We start from the raw sequence: 16,361 nt of genomic DNA on the forward strand, positions 1-16,361 counted from the left end.
AGCTGGCTGCCGTGGGCCTGACTCCTGACACACAGAGCCTTTTCCACACCAGCCTCGGAGGGGCCGGTGGCCAGGGAAGCAGGCACCGGTGCCGAAGTTTGGAAACCCTCCCCGTAGGAGGCACGCAGACTGTCGGTGTTGACTCTCCCCGGGCCACCTGGCCTCACAAGCAGGCTAGGCCTGGGCCCCTCCCCTGATGGGTCAGCGGGCACTGGGGCGGACTGGACCTCCCCGGCTCCCACCGGTGCGCACGCCAGCTGGGGTCCCCCTTCAGCCTGGTGGTGGGACCCCGGCCGTGGCGCCTCTGGGATCGGGGTGTGTGCCCGCTTCCCGTCTCCTTCTACCCTTTTTCTGCTCTTGGCGGTTGCCGGCTCTGGGGCATCCCTGCCCTGGTCCCCGGGCTCCACGGCTCTAGCGGCCACGGCCAGGAGGGCCAAGGCTCCTTCTTGGTATTTGAGCTTAGGGGCCGGACTCCTGGGAACACAGGGAAACAAATGCTCTCTCGGCATTAAAAGAAAAGAAAAACGAAAACCACCGAGGAGATCTGAAACAGAGCATGTGGACTTCCAGAAACGACGCTGTCCCTGACGAAGATGCGGACGGCCACCCTGAGCCCTGCAGCGGACAGAGCTCGTAAACCCGAGCACAGGCCCAGGACCCCGGATGCAGTCCGGAGACACCGACGGTGGGAAGAGGGTCAGCCGCGGGGCGGGAGGCAGAAGGCCGGGCGGGCTGTTCTGAGCCTGCTTAGAGCCCAGTCGGAGGAGATGGGGATGCGGGAGGCCCCCCAGAACCTTGAGGGGCGGGCTGGACCCGGGGCCTCGGGGGCTCACGGGACGCTGCGGGCCCAGGGGAGGCGGCTGTCACCGGAGTGAGGGGTCACGCAGACACATTTGTGCCCGCGGGCGCGCACCCGCCCTCCTGAGCTGCTGCCGGGGTCCTGAGGGCCCTCTACCCCAGGCTTCTCCTTCCTTCCCCCCTGGGCCTGGCTGGGTGACCTGATGCCCAGCAGGGCTCCGCACCTCTCTCCAGGCCTGTTTTTGGTGTGGCTGGAAACGTGGCCGGGAATGTGGCCCGCACCCGCCCTGCAGACCCCAGAGCCACGTCTACACCCCAGGACGCCACTTACCCGGGCAGCCTCACTCTCTGCTTAGTGCCACCGAACTGAGGCCAAGACCCTAGGGTCGCCTGTCTTGCCCTGGCCTGTACCTTGTGCTCTCCTGAGTGGGGGAAGCTGGGCAGGTGCTCAGCCCCCAGAGGGGTAGCCGCTGTTAGGAGGTGCGCAGAGAGGAAACACACTCCGGACGCCCCGGCCGCTGGCACCTGCCGTTACCCGGCCCGGGGTGGGAGCCCAGCGCTGGGACTCCTCCGGCTGAGCAGGAAGAAGCCGTGGGCCCTGTCAGCCATCCTACCGCTGGAAGGCCCAGCCGCTCGGAAGGACCAGTGGGGCCCTCCTGGCCACCGGGTGCCCCGCGCCGCTGCCTTCCCTTGAGCCTGCTGAGCTCTGCTCCTCCCGGCTGCCGGCTCTGGGACAGCCAGGTGGAGAGGCATGAGGCTTTGCCCGAGAGGTCGACTGTGGAAGCCCTCCACCATCCCTAGGGGTGCCGGTCACTAAGGAGAGGTCTGGACCTTCCCTGACCTGGTGGACAGTGGACTTTGGGGCACAAGGCTCAGAGGCATGGGCACGGGGGACATGACCCCCCAGAGCTGACAACCCGGCCAGGCCCTTTGGACTTGGTCCCAGCCAGGGGCAGGGGAGGTTGCACGGGCCCAGGAGAGTCTTGTACCCCCTCGTTTGCACCGAGGATCCAGACACTGTGCAGTGCAGAGGACACGGGGATAGGACTCAGGAGGCCTCTGGAGGGAAGGGGCTTCCGGTGCGCACTGGGGTGGGGTCGGCGTGAGGGCCCAGGGGGTGCCTGGCCAGGCTGTGCACCTGGTGCGGCCCCGGGTGGCAGGCTCTCTCAGAGGGCAGGGGACCCCGAGAGCCCCACCGCACCCTCTGGCTGGAGGGTGCGCTACATTGCGGCCACGGGTGTGGGTCTGTGGCGTGGGCAGAGCCGGCGTCTTTGCTGGTCTCTCATGCTGATGCTGCTTCCTCTGGGTCCCCACGGGGTCTGAGCAGGGAGCAGGGCCTGCACCGAGGGGCACGTCTGCCCCCAGCGGGCTGACCCAGGGCCCTGGCAGAAGACCTACTCTGGGCGGTGAGCAGCTTTCAGACCAGAACCAGCACCTCCTGGGCCCGCTGCCCTGGTGCTGCCAGCGGCGTCCTTGGCACTCGGCCCCGGGGACCGCACCAGCTGCTCTGCCTGGAGACAGCTCTGACAGCCGAGTCTCCGAAGAAACCAGCCCTGGGGAGTCGGGCGGGGGCTGGGGTTCTGCACGTGTCCCTGGGGCGGCTGGGCCCATTAACCCCTGCGGGCCGGGCTACAGGTGGGTGGTGGTGGCCTCGTGGTGGCCCGACTCCGGCCGTCCCAAGACCATGCCTGGCTGGCCTCTCCCCTGGCCACAGAGGCCATGCAGAGGGGCTTGAGACCGGCAAGGGGGCCGGCGTGGCTGCCAGGCCTCTGGACCAGGTCAGGAGACTGGGTTGGGTCAGGAGCGGAGTGTGGGAGTGTGTCCCTGCTGGTGGGACGGCCTCGCCTCCCAGCCCTGGCCTCCCTGTGCCCTTCTAGATGCCCTCCAGTGCTGGGCGGGGGGAGTGGGGAGGCGGCTGTGCCCTCCACACCCGCAGGTCTCTGGATGCCGGGGCCCAGGAGCCAGGAGGCCAACAACAGCCGCCTGGCCCTGTGGCCAGCAAGTGGCTGGGTCGGGACCCCCAGCCCCTGCCCCCCGAGAGGCACAGGAGAGCACAGCCCCAGAGCTGGTTCTCAGGGACAGAGCGTCAGAGGCGGCCAAGGGTGGCACAAAGTGAATTTCTGGGGTGAAAACATGACATCCTAGCAGTCCGGCCGCGGGCGGCAGGAGCAGGTGGTCAGCGCCAGGATCACAGGGGAAGACAGACGGATCTCGCGGCGGAGCTGGAGCGTGCGCGGGGGCCCCAGGAGCTCCCGGAGCGCGAGGAGCGGATGGGGCAGCAGTGACCCGGACCCACAGCCCGAGTCCATGGGAGCCGCTTGGCCGTAGACGGTCTCGGGCGCTTGGGGTGGGGGCGTTCTCGGGATCAGGCGCCGAGCGAGGCTGATGAAGGAAAAGGGGCTTTGCAGTGGGCGTCGCCGGCAGCCCCTTACGGGCGGGGGCTGCGGTGGGTGAAGGAGCACAGGGAGCGGCGTCGGCCGAGCAGAGGCCTGTGGAGCCGGGTCTGCTCCCCCGTCACCTGTGAGGCAGCGCGACGCACCTGGTGAGCGGGACCGGCCACCAGCCGAGGCCCGGGGCGGGCAGCCACCCCATGGGCACATGGGACCCTCAGACTGGTCGTGAGCGCCAGCACGGGCTAGCTGCTGTGGGGTGACACGTGACCCCCCACGCAGGGGTTGGAATGGTGAACCTTGTTCATCTCCCGCCATTTCTCGGGGTCCGGGATCCGGGAGAGCCAAGTGGGGCGGCTGTGGTCACTCTCTGCCTCGGCCACGCTGGGTCCTGCAGGGAGGGGAGGGCCGCCGCCAGGCCCCGGCTGCTGCCAGTGCGGACGGGACACACTTGGGCGGGGGGCGGAAGGGAAATGTCCCTGCAAGGACAGACAGCCGAAGGGGACAGAGCATTGGGACGAGCCGAGACCGCAGCCACGGCGCCCGGGAAGCAGCCTGAGAGCTCTTCTCTCCGGCCGCCCGTCCTGCGCGCCTGCAGAGAGGCCTCGGGCCTCCAGACACAGGGCCCCTCCCCCCGCCGACCCCGAGAGGCCCCTGTGGGGAGCCGTGGGGAGCAGGGAGAGCAGGCGGTCGTCCCTGCTGGGCCCTGTGCCAGGGGAGGGGGCATCTGGAGGGGAGCCCACCCTCTGGGACCTGGTTGCAGACCTCACAGGCCAGATGCACAGCCCTGACGCGGGGGACAGGGAAAGGGCACAGGGTGAACCCGCGGTGTGGGGTCAGGTGGGGCACCGGGGAGCGGCTGGGCCACCGGCCGGGGGAGCAGGGCGGGCAGCAGTAGCCCTGCTGACACCCACAGGGTGACGATGGGGCGGGGGGTGGGCAGGCCTCATGGACGGACGCGTAGCCTGAAGAGGCAGGACTTTGGGGAAGGGCCCTGCGTCCCGGTCTCCGGGGCCAGCGGAGAGAATGGAGAGCTGAGTCAGTGATGCCTGGGGTAGGAGCTCCAAGGAACTCAAATGTGTCCCCCAAGAGCCATCATGGCACAGTGGCCGGCAGGCACGGTCAGGAGAGGCCTACAGGGCAGCAAGCAAAGGCCTTCCTTTCCCCAGAGGCCCTGGTGGAGGGAACAGGCAGAGGGACCAGCCATCCCCTCTTCCTCCTGCGGCCGTCTGTCCAGCTGCACTGGAGGGAGGGACAGGCTTGGGGCAGGAGTGAGGGCTGAGAGGGCCGGCTGGACGGTCACCAGCAGGAAAGGAGCCGGAAGGTAGCCGCAGGGAGCAGCGCTACGGCCTGGAGGCAGGGTCGGGGGAAGGCAGCACTGTTCAGGGTCCTGAGCAGGACGGGGTCCCCAGGCTCATCGCCCGGAGGGGGTTCACCCCAGACCCCTGTGTGGCGCGTGCCCAGGACAGCAGGGAAGTCCTCCTGCTCACAGGGCGCGAGGCGGTGAGCAGAGCTCCCGAGGAGCAGGGGACGGAGGCTTTGAAGGCCGTCACTCAGGAGAGCGGGACGACGGCGCGAGGCTGACCGCCGGCAGGAAAGGGGACGGAAAGTCCGCACTGCCGTCTTCGGGGCCTTTCACGGTCCAGCAGGGAGACGACAAACGTCCCACAGAAGCGCCAGGGAGGACGAGGCTCCAGGACTTCTCCAGGGAGCAGCGAAGGAGACAGCGCGGCGGGTCACTCCGCGCTCCGCGCTCCCGGAGCCCGGCCGGGAGCAGCCTTGTGGGGACCGTGGGGACGGACGAAGAACCCGGAGCCGTGGGCGTGGGGCGCTGAGGAGGAGGTCCTGGGCCGCGCGGTGACCCCGTGGGGTCTCGCAAAGCCTTAGAGAAACGTCTCCTGCGTGCGGTGAGGGGACGCGAAGGCCGGCCAGGACGACGGAGGACAGCCCAGAGCCTCCAGCGGGACAGAGAGACGGGTCCGGGGTCTCCCAGAGCCTCTGGCCGGGAGCAGCGGCCGGCCTCACCTCCACTGTCACCCGGTGTGACCCGTGCTGGGATCGCGCCCTCGCGACGGGGAGAAGGGCACATCGCGGCCACGGAGCCTCTGGCTGCTGGCCACCGTGGGGAGCCCCCGGTGCAGGGAGAGCCGACACCTTCTGGGAGCGCCTGACACCTGCTGGTTTAGGCGCCGGTGCCACAGCCCCTCGACTCCCTCAGAACCAGACCCACAGCGGGCGCAGGTGGGGCGGGCGCTGGGCAGGAGGACGCCAGGACATGGGGGCAGGCGAGGCTCCGGGGAGAGCCCCCCGTGTCCGCTGGCATTCTAGGACATGAGCCCATGGGGCCGGCGCGTGGGAGCACCCCACGGGCAGTCCTGAGGCCAGGGTGCACGTGGCCTGCGGGGACACAGCCGACCCCACCCCCGCCATCGGCGGGACACGCCAGAGCCGCTGGGGTCCGCAGGCCCGCGGAGACGTCCCGGACGGCTGGGTTGGAGAGACTCAGGAAAGAGGTCGCTACCTCATCTGCTCCTTTGTGGCCGTGGCGCTGCGTAGGTCACTGAGTGCCGAAGGGCTGGGGAGCGGGCGGGTCAGGGCCGGAGCCCAGTCCTGCCGCTGGCCGGCCTCCTCACTCACTCTTACTTCCCCCGTGGTTAAAACCCACGGAGCGGACAATCCCATCTCAACTATTTTTAAGCGCACAGGGCCGGAGTGGTGAGCGCGTCCCCCGTGCTGGGAAGCGGATCTCCAGCGCTTCCCCTGCAAGTCCGCAGCTCTGTCCACGAAACCACTGCCCGTCGCCCCCGCAGCCCCGGCCCCCGGCCGCCGCCGTCGACATTCTGTTTCTGTCGATGCGGCTGTTGAGTGGCGTCCCGCAGCGTGTGTCTTCCCGCGACCGGCCATGTCCTTGGGGTGACGTCGTCAGGGTCCACCCCCGTGGTCGCGGGGTCGGGCCTCCCGTGGGCTGTGCCGTCCCACACGCACGCACCGCGCGGCATCCGCCCACCAGACGCACATCCAGACGCACGTCGGCTCTTGGCTCGCGGGAGCGGCTGTGAACGTGGATAGACAGAGCGTCAAGACACACAGACGTCCTTTTAGATCAATGCCCCACGGACACGTGGTTATTCTATGTCCAGGATTTTTGAGGAGACCCCGTCCTGGCTTCCGCGGCCGCTGAACCATTTTACGTCCGATCATCAAGGCTTAAGGTTCTGATTTCTCCACGACCTCATCAACGCTGATGGTTCTCTCTCCCGCTCGGTGTTTTATGCCCAGCGGCCCCCTCTCGAGTGTGAGTGGTTCTGCTCCCCTTCTCTACTGACCAGTAACGCTGAGACGATCCAGGTTGTTCGGGAGGAATCGGGCTGCGCGAGTCCCACGTGTGTGCACCCGTGTGAGTTAGCTGGGACCTCACAGTCTCGGACTCAAGACGGAGAAGGGCACCCAGCTTCCAGCGGGAAGACGCGGTGAAGGGCCGGTGGGGTCCGGGGGGGAGGACGGGGTTGGAGGGGAAGCTGGACTGGCCAGGACGGGGAGAAAGACCGGCTTCAAGTGTGCACGGACTTGGACTTTCGCACAGTCGTGGAGCTGGAGAGAAGCAGACACGAAACCACAGACTCGGGAATGGTCGGGAGAGAATACGAGAGGATTGAGGGTGCCTCAAAGACGGAAAACTAACAACTGAAGAAGAGCAGTGTCCCCTGAGAGAAGCTGAAGGTGACCTCCACGGCAGGCACTCTGCGCTCCCGAGCGGGAAGACCTCATGCTTCGGAAGGGACGAGACTCCCCGAGTGCTTCCGCAGGTTCAACACAATCTGCCCAAATCCCAATGTTCCTTCCCCTCGGAGAGTGGCCAGCGGATCCCAAAATGTACATGGACATGCACAGGACCCCCAAGTGGCCAAAAGTAGCCTGAAAAAGAAGAATGATGGGGCGTCTGGTGGGCTCAGTGGGTTGGGCCTCTGCCTTTGGCTCAGGTCATGATCTCAGGGTCCTGGGGTCGAGCCCCGCATCGGGCTCTCTGTTCAGCAGGGAGCCTGCTTCTCCCTCTCTCTGTCTGTCAAATAAATAAGTAAAGTTAAAAAAGAAGAAGAAAAAGAAGAATGATGTGGGGAGACAGACGTGATCATTTCAAGACTCACCACAAAGTGACCGTTATCAGGACTGTGGTGTCGGTGTGAGGACGGACGGGGGGGCTGGGCACCCGCGACACACGCTGTCCTTTACCGTCTGCCAGGGTCCGAGGTGGGTGCGGCCAGAGCAGGGGAAAGGAGGGTCCCGGGGCCGTGGCCGTCCGCACGTCCGCACGTCGGAGAGTGAGGCTGGATCCCTACCTCACACCGTGGACAGAGGCTCGCTCAGAATCGGTGGATGACGTCAGTGCAGTTGGAGGTGACGAGGACGCAGGAGGCCTGGGAGCACAGCCTTGAGAGATGGGCAGAGGGTCTGCGCAGACGTTCCCCAGGGAGGACGTCCCGGTGGTCAGGAGCACGCGGACAGGCGCCAGCAGCCGTCCCCACCGGGCCGTGTGCGTCGGAACCGCCCGGGGGCAGACTCACGCTCAGCAGGACGGACAGCGGGCGGCGGTGGGGACGTGGAGAGACGGGGCCGCGTGCCGTGGGTGGGAACAGTCTGCCCGTCTCTCAAAGGGCTGAACACGGCGTTACCGGTGACCTGAAGGTGCCACCCCTGGGGTCTCCTCAGGAGAAAGAGAAACAAACGCTCGCACGAGCGCGTCGTCCACGCCGGGAGCCGCGCAGACGTCCGTCGGCCAGGAGCGGGCTGACCCTCGCTCCCCCAGGGCCCGGGGCCGCTCCGCCCGCCGCAGGAAGGAACGGTGACGCGCACGAACGCTGAGAGGCGGCCGGAGACAGAAGGTACCCACGAAGGGCAGCGTGCCGTACGGCTTCCTCACGGGCGGCGTGCAGACGGGCAAGTCCACGGACACCAGAGACGGAGCCGTGGCCACCAGGGGCCGGGGGCCCGGGAGACGGGGACCGACCGCTAACGGGTGTAGATTTCTCTCCGGGGGACGAAGCCTCTGATACCGGAGGTGGCGGCGGTCACAGAGCGCGGAGGACCTGCCCGCTGCCCTCAGCTGCGCTCCGCACGGCTGGGCTGAGGGCACGTGGGGTCCCGGGGCGGCGCATCCTTTCAACAATTCTAATTCCAGTCCCGTTCCCGCCGGTGGGACTCTGGTTCAGGAGCGGGGTATCGCCGTGGGACAGGCCGCTAGCCCTCTGACCCCGTCCGACTGTGCCGTGGACCCCCACGCCCCGAAGACCGCCCTTCCCTGCCTCGAAGTCCTGGTATCGTGTCTCTTCAGCTCTGCTGACGAACGTGTGTCCGATCGGAAGTCACCCAGCCCCGAAGGGTGTTTGGACACGTTTCCCTTCTCTCTCGTGCTCACTTTCAGAGAGAAGGCGAATGAGCCTCTGCCGACGACCGCTGCGGGGCCGAGGGCGTGGGGCCGCGGGGCTCGCCGGCCTTCACGGGGCCTTCACGGGGCCTGGAGGGGGCTGGGGGCTCCGCAGGCCTTGCGGGACGCGGCGCTGGGTCTCCTCCCTCGATGTGCCCCAAACACAGACGTGGCCCAGAACGGGGCCGTGTGGAGGACGGACGGAGCGTGGGCTCAGGGTCCGGGGACGCCCACACACCACGCGCTTCGGGGCCGCACGATCCCGCCGTCGGAACCGTGTGGGGAACAGAAGGGACGAGGACGTGCTCGTGTGTGGATGACGTTCCGGGGCCACCAGGCACGCCTCGCTCGGACACACGGCCTCACAGGGCTGCGCCCACCCCCGGGCCCAGGGAGCGCCCCCGGCGCCTCCGTCCCCGCAGACGGCGTCCCTCGCTCAGCTTTCATCGCCTTGAGACCCACCCGCGTCTCTCGGGTCGGTCTCTCGTCCTTCTCGTCCCTGACCCGCGTCCCGGCGCGTGGACGGCCGCCAAGGGGAGCGGGTTCACGGCCCGCGGTGGGCGTGTGCTTCGGCGCCCGTGTGGACGCTCCAGCCGCAGCCGTGGGCGACCGTCGCGACGACGTGTCTGTCTGTCTCGGGGTCTCCTGCGAGTGTGCCTGCCGGGTCACGCGGGCGTTCCGCCTTTGGCTTCACAGAAACTGCCACACTTTCCCGACGGCCTGAGGGTCCGGGCGTCCCGACGTCCTCACCAACACTTGCGAGGTCCACCGGGGTCAAACCGCGCTCCGCATCTTGTCGGGGGCCTTCTGCCCGTCGCACGCTTTCTCAGGCGAAATGTCGGTTCAAAGTGTTGCCCATTTTTAAATTTAAATTTAAATTTTTTTTTAATTGTTGACTTTTGAGATACAAGCCCTTTATCGGACACACAATGAGCTGTTGTTGCTGCCGGTCTGTGGATGCTCTTTCTCCTTGAGGCCATTTATTTATTTAAGTTTAAATTTTTATTCTTGTTTTTAAGATTTTATTTATTTATTTGACAGACAGAGATCACAAGTAGGCAGAGAGGCTGAGGTGGGGGGAGCAGGCTCCCCGCTGAGCAGAGAGCCTGATGTGGGGCTCGATCCCAGGACCCTGAGATCATGACCTGAGCCGAAGGCAGCGGCTTAACCCACTGAGCCACCCAGGCGCCCCTAAGTTTAAATTTTTAAAATTTAAGTTCAATTCCTTAACACAGAGAGGATCGTTAGTTCTAGAAGTGGCGGTCGGTGGTTCACCGGCGCTGGTCCGGCCCGAGCCCTGCTCCCGCCCCCGCCCCCATGGCCCGCGCTCAGCCTGTTTGCCGGCGTCTCCTTCTCTGGCTTCATCTCATCTTCTTTGTCCTTCCTGTCCCCTTTGCTCCTCTGTTTTGTTTCTTAAACTCCACACGGGGGGAGGCCACAGGGCACGGATGCGTTTCCCTTAGGACAACCCCCTCCAGCTCCAACCACGTCGCGGTGGATGGCGAGACCCCGTTCCTGACTTCAGAGATAATCATCCTTTGATGCCATCACTGAGGACTCTTCATCTAACCCCACGGCGGAAAGGTCTTCTCCTGTCTGGGCCAGACCTCGCCTCCGCCGCACTCCGTTCTGGGTCACTGTCCTACGTGCAAGGACACACATCGCCTGAGGCTCACTCCCCTGCCCGAGCGCGGCTCCCGCCCGCTTCTGAGACGAGCCTGTCTCCGCTGCCGCCCCTTTACACCCTCGTTAGAAATCAGGGGACGTTTTGTCCACTTTTAGGCCGAAACTACATTTTTCTGTGATTACTGTGGCTTTCTATCGAGGAGAGCTCAAGTCGGGTCGTGTGAGTTGCCTCACTGGGTCCTCCTTTTCCGACGATGTTTGGGCGGTTCTGTGGTCTTTGAGTTTCTGGATGAGTTTTAACAACAGTTTGTCAATTTCTACCAAGAAAACCCCACCAACCCCCCCACCCAGGCCTGCTGGGATTGGGTTTTGGTTTTTGACTTTTTATTTTGAAATAATTATAAACTCCCAAGAAGTTGCTAAAAGGCAGGAGACAGAGGTCTCACGCCCACCTCAGCCATCCTGAGAAAAGCCCAAGTCCTTCCAGGCTCGACACAACGGCCCAGGTCACCCTCTGCTCCCTGCTTCTCTCCGAGAAGCCGCACCCGCCGCTTCCCGCAGCCTGCGCAGGGCCTTTGCACTTGCCAACTCCCTCCCCCCTTTAGGCTTTCATGCGGCCCCAGCACGCCTGCCCCTGCCGCTGCTCAGCCCCCGCCACGGCACCCGGCCCCACGAGGCACCCACAGCGGCATCGTCGGTGGTGTCTTGGCCTCTGAGCCCCCGCTCCGGAACAGTGGGCGCCGCGGCTGCTTCTCCAAGCTCTGCCCGCAGTGGGACACGGGCCAGTGTGTCGGACGTCTCGGACGACTGCAGATATCAGGCCCTCTTTAACGGAAGCGTGTCGTGTGGTCCCACTCTGCGGGGCCGAGGCCGAGCCCAGTCGGGTGACCCGGGCTCCCCGGACGCCTCCAATTCTTCACTTGTTCAATTTCAGCACCACGTGGGTTTTCAGGTTTTTTAAAGAAGATTTTATTTATTTATTTGTCAGCGAGCGCGAGAGAGGGAACACAAGCAGGGGGAGTGGCAGAGGGAGAAGCTGGCTCCCCTCCCCTGAGCAGGGAGCACGACCCGGGACTCGATCCCAGGACCCCGGGAACATGACCTGAGCCGAAGGCAAGGGCTTCACTGATGGAGCCGCCCAGGCGCCCCCAGGTGTTTTTGGAGAATGAGGTCGTGGGAGCTCTCATGCTGCGTCCCGCGTCTGCAGAGGGAAGTACGAAACCGAGGGTCGCTCTGCTCCTGCGCAGAAGCTCATGTGGGGACATCTGGGGTGGCCGCTCCTCTCCTGGGCTGCGTTGGTGTTTCTGCCCGGATGGCCAGGGGTCGGTGGGATGGTGGCTCCGGGACCACCCCCGAGCCCAGGGAGCAGATGTCGGAGCGCGCCCTCCCAGCCCCTTCCCCGGAAGCGGCTCTGGCTGTGGCAGCTGCCGCAGCAGGCGCACGGGCCCTGCAGGGTCCTGTGGCTCTGTGCTCTGAACACACTGTGTGCGGGAGACGTCCAGAGGCCACAGGAGGCCGACTCAGTGTGAAGCCCCCCACGTTCTTCCAAGAGAAGACCCCCGGGGCTGGGTCAGCCGCATAGGCTGACGGTGGCCAGTTAGGAGTTCAGGCACCAAGGGGTATGGGCATGTCTGTGGCCGAGGGCGACGTTTCTCAAGGAGGGTCCCAACGGCCCGACTGCTGTGCTGGTGATTGGGGTTGGGCCGGGACTGGGGTGAGTACATGGGCTGGAGTGTGCCAGTGTAGGGGGGTCAGAGCAGGAGGTCACAGGCCTGATCGGGGGCGGGGCTGGCAGGGGGAGGGCAGGAGGGTGCGGGGAGCACAGGGTTGGGGGGAGGATGGGGCGAGGAGTCAGCTCCGAGACCCAGGACGGGGAGCCGGGCTCCTCACCGTGGTCTGGGCCTGGCTCTCCCGCCTGCCGGGGGCCGCGGTCCTCACGGCCTCATGCCAGCGGACGGCAGGATGGGACGGCCCCTCCCTGCGCTCCCCCGGCCGTGGTCGCTGTGTATCCGTCGGCCCCGGCCGCGTAACGAGCTGCTGCCCACCGCGGCTCCGGCTCCTGAGGTCAGGGCTCCCCTGGCAGGTCTCCCCAGGGCTGGCTGGTGGGGACGGTCCCACACGCGTCTGGGTGGTGGACCGTCCGTGGCGGCGTTGGGACCGGCTGGGCCGCAGGTCCCGCCCCTGCAGACGCCCCCGACGTATTCCCGCTGCCACCCAGGGGCGGGATGTTGCGGAGATGCTGGCGCTTCCTGTCCGGGTCTTCCTCATCAGCTTTTCGGAGGCGTCTCTCCCGTTCTCCGTGTGCGGGGAGTCAGTTCTCACACTTACAGCGGCCGGCGATCACCCCAGCCTCATTTTAGGACACGTCTGTCACCCCAGAAGGAGAGCTGGTGCCCACTAGCAGTCACGCGCTGTCCCGACTGGCGCCGGCCGCCGCTGATCTCCCTCTGTGTCTGCAGACTTGCCTTTTCTGGACCTTTCCGTGCCACCCGCGGTCCCCTGTGCAGCCGCCTCTGTCCGTGGGGCCGTCGTCGCCCCCTCGGGACGTTGTTGCTCAGAATGCCTCTCACAGCCCGGTGAGACGGGGACGTCACGCGGACCTCTTGGGGACGACGGTGGAGTGTCGCTCCCCTGTGCGGACGCCTGGAGCAGGGCCGTGCGGCCGCACCGGAAGACACAGGCGTCCTGCGGCCCGTCTCGCGTGTCTGCTGGCAGCTGGCGAGGCTCCCGCCCCGGGCTGTCCGCGCCTGGCCAGCGCCTGCCTCTCCGCCTTTCTGACCACGGCGGCCCCCAGGAGGCACAGGCATCCGGAGGAGGAATCGGAAGCTCTGCTGCATGTGTGGGTGCACGAGAGCCCGGGGGCCTGGGGCCGGGGGAGCGTTAGGTGGGCTTGAGGAGATCTGAGCGCCCATCACCAGGCTTCTGGCCGGCTGAGCGGGGCCTCCTCCTGTCTGTGTAGACCGTCCTTCGACTGGCTGTGTGTGGGAGACAACTTAGCGCCACCTGGGGAAGGTCCGGCCTTGACCTTGGCCCCTGGTTGGCCTCTAGGAACGTCCTGCCTGATAAGGTGGTCTTTTTCTTATCTGGGGCTTGGGGCCACCCCAGCTGGTCTACCGGTGGGGCCTTGGGGGCGTTCGATCGGTGGGTCCCCAGAGGGTCATCCGACCTCGGAGCCCCTGCAAAGACCCCGGACACCAGCGCTCGGCGGCAGCCCTTCCAGCAGCACAGCAGACCGTGCATGTCCGCATCGGGAAAGTGACGCTGTGTCTGACCCCGGCCCGCGGGCTGTGGGACGTGGGTGTGGCCCCATCGGAGCCCTGCCCTGCGCCCCCTCCCCGCTCCCTGCTGGCGTGTGCTGGGGTCTGCTGCGGGCGGAGCAGTAACCCGGACGGCATCCGCTCTCCTGGGTTCCGCCAGCCCTGGAAGTGAGCTAAAATCCGAGTGTGGCCTCGGGAATCCCGGGCTGTGTCCAAAGTGGGCAGGGGGAGCCCTGTGTCTGTCCCTCTGCGTTCACGACCGTCCTGTGACGACCTCTCCTGAGGCCCCCAGCCCACCTTGTTTGTCTGGACTCAGAACTCAGGCCCCGGCGTGCCTGGGGTCATGGTCGAAGGGTGACATTGGCCTGGGGCACTCATCCATGGAGGGGGACATCGGCTGGGTCAGGTTGTTGTCCTCGAGGCCCGCTGCCCTGTCAGAGTGCCCTGGCGGGCTGGGCCGCGGGTCTGCGGTGCCTGAGCAGGTGCAGAGAAGAGGGCTGGACGGGGGGGTGGGGGCTGTCAGCCCCCCCCGGGCTCCCGCCCCCCCCGGGCTCCCGCCCCCCCCCCGTGGCCTCGTCCCTCCTCCCAGATGGGGCTGGCTCAGAGCCCAGCACAGAGACGGACACGAGGGGACAGGCCAGCTTTGTTCAGTCACCTCCCAGATGCTCAGTGGAATTCACCGGTCACAAGGCCTCCTTCCAAACCCTGTACGGAGGAACTCACTTCCTTGTGCCCTATCCCCGTCCCCATGACCCGCTACGGCCGCGTGGGGCGTGCAGCCACCGTTCCCGTGGCGCAGGTAAGGAACCAGGCCCAGAGCGGTCAGGGAGCGGCCAAGGACCTGGGGCCAGCACGGGCTGATGGGCAATGGCCGTGGCCAGGCCGCCCGTCCCGAGAGGACGGCCCCAGGCTGGCGCTTCTCTCCTCAGCGTGGATCCGGGCTCTACGGGAGTGGACACGGGGACAAAACGGGCACGATCCACCCGAAGGACCGCACCTGGCACCCGTGCCCCGTCGTAGACCCTCACGGCGGCTTTGGGTCACCACCACCTGGAACCCAGCCCCAACCCCTGTGGACGTGCCGTGGACGTGCGCCAACGGCCTGTGCCTGCGGCCCCAGGCCCACGTGTGCGCGGTCACTCCCGTCCCTCGCGGCCGAGCCTCGTCGTCGCCCTTCAGACAGCTCAGCACGCCCGTGTGCGGCGGGGACAGAGCACGCCGGGCGGAGGCTCAGCCTGAGCCCGCCTGGCACGGCCGGCGGCCCGGGACGGGAGAGCACAGCCCCTCGGGGTTCTCCGGGCACCCCGCCGCTCCACCGCCAGGCCCGGTGCTAGAGAACGGCGGTGTCCCTGGGGGCATCAGGGCAGGAGTGGACACGTTCGGGACGACGGTGGGGCAGGCGAGCTGCTCAGCACTGAGGCCGTGCTCCCGTGGACGGTGGCCGGCGCCAGGAGGGGTCTCAACAGTGTGAGTCGGGGGGGTTCCCAGGCGGAGCAGAAATACAGGAGCTCCTGCAGGCCCCAAGGAGCAGGGCAGCTTGCCCCGGCGGGCTTGTCTGTGGAACCTTTCCCTATGAGAGTCTTTTACTTTTACAGGCTTAAATCTGTTGATTCTTTTTAAAGATTTTATTTATGTATTTGACAGACAGAGAGATCACAGGCAGACAGAGAGGCAGACAGAGAGAGAGAGGGAAGCAGGCTCCCCGCTGAGCAGAGAGCCCGATGCGGGACTCGATCCCAGGACCCTGAGATCATGACCTGAGCTGAAGGCAGAGGCTTAACCCACTGAGCCACCCAGGCGCTCCAGATTTGTTGATTTTTCCGCAATGTATGTTGTGAGTATTTCTGCAGGTTCAGGGCTGACTGTGGTTCCTTTTGCTGGATGTAAGTTTTCATCCTACGTGGTCAGCCCTGTCCATCACCTCGGGCAGGCGTGGCACGGAGCGTTTCCGTGTGTGCCCGTGGCTCTTCCGTGGTCAGAGGTTGTCGGGTCTGTTGGATTTTCTCTCCATGGCCCCGGGGGCTGCCCACTTCGTGCCCTTTCTTCCTTCCAGAGTTGGGAGCAAATGCAACCTGCGAGTCCAGCGGGTGGATAAGACAGTGTGTGCTTTGTTGTGTCTGGCTGCATGGAGGGTGTGGTCGGACCTGTGGACTCCACGTCACCCAGAAATGCGTCCTTTGCCGGAAGGGACACCTCCAGGACCAGCTTCCCCAGGGAGGCGTCTGCGGGATTCGTGGGCCCAGCGGGGACTGGCAGTTCTGACGGCTTCATCCGAGGGCCTGGCAGCCAACAGGTCTTGGGCTCGGGTGTGTGGCTCCTTCTTCGGGCTCCCTAACCCGTGGTGCCCGTTCCCCAAGAGCGTGAGGGCGGATGTCGCACGCGGCCTCGACGGCTCGTCAGCCACACCAGTCTGCAGGCCAGGAGCGGGCCCTCCGGCACGGCAGAGCTGCGAGGGCTGTGGTCTCGAGGTCACCGCCACGGCCAAGTCCCTGCACCCTTCATGCCTCCCTCCAACCTGCACAGCGACGACGCCTGCTGTGAGTGCAGACGACACACCTTTGGGGCCTCTGGGGCGGTCCACAGGACTGCGCGGTGGGAATCCAGGCACGTGGGGTGCTGGGACATCTGGGGCCCAGGCACGGAGTGGACCGGCGACAGGCACAAAGGGCGTGCGTGGGTGATGCGAGCCAGCGGCGCGGGACGGTGGGCCGGGCTCAGGGCTGCTCCGCAGGGTGTCGGAGGCCGCGTGACGCCGTCGGGCTGTTTGAGTTCCGAGCTCAAGGCACGATCGGAGAGCAAGCGTGAGCAGAGCACCCCAGGCTCTGACCTCTCCGGGCTGTCGCGTCGATGTGCTCCCAAAGGAGAGGC

The sequence above is a fragment of the Neovison vison genome, chromosome 13, assembly GCF_020171115.1.
Source record: "Neovison vison isolate M4711 chromosome 13, ASM_NN_V1, whole genome shotgun sequence".
Lineage (NCBI taxonomy): Eukaryota > Metazoa > Chordata > Mammalia > Carnivora > Mustelidae > Neogale > Neogale vison.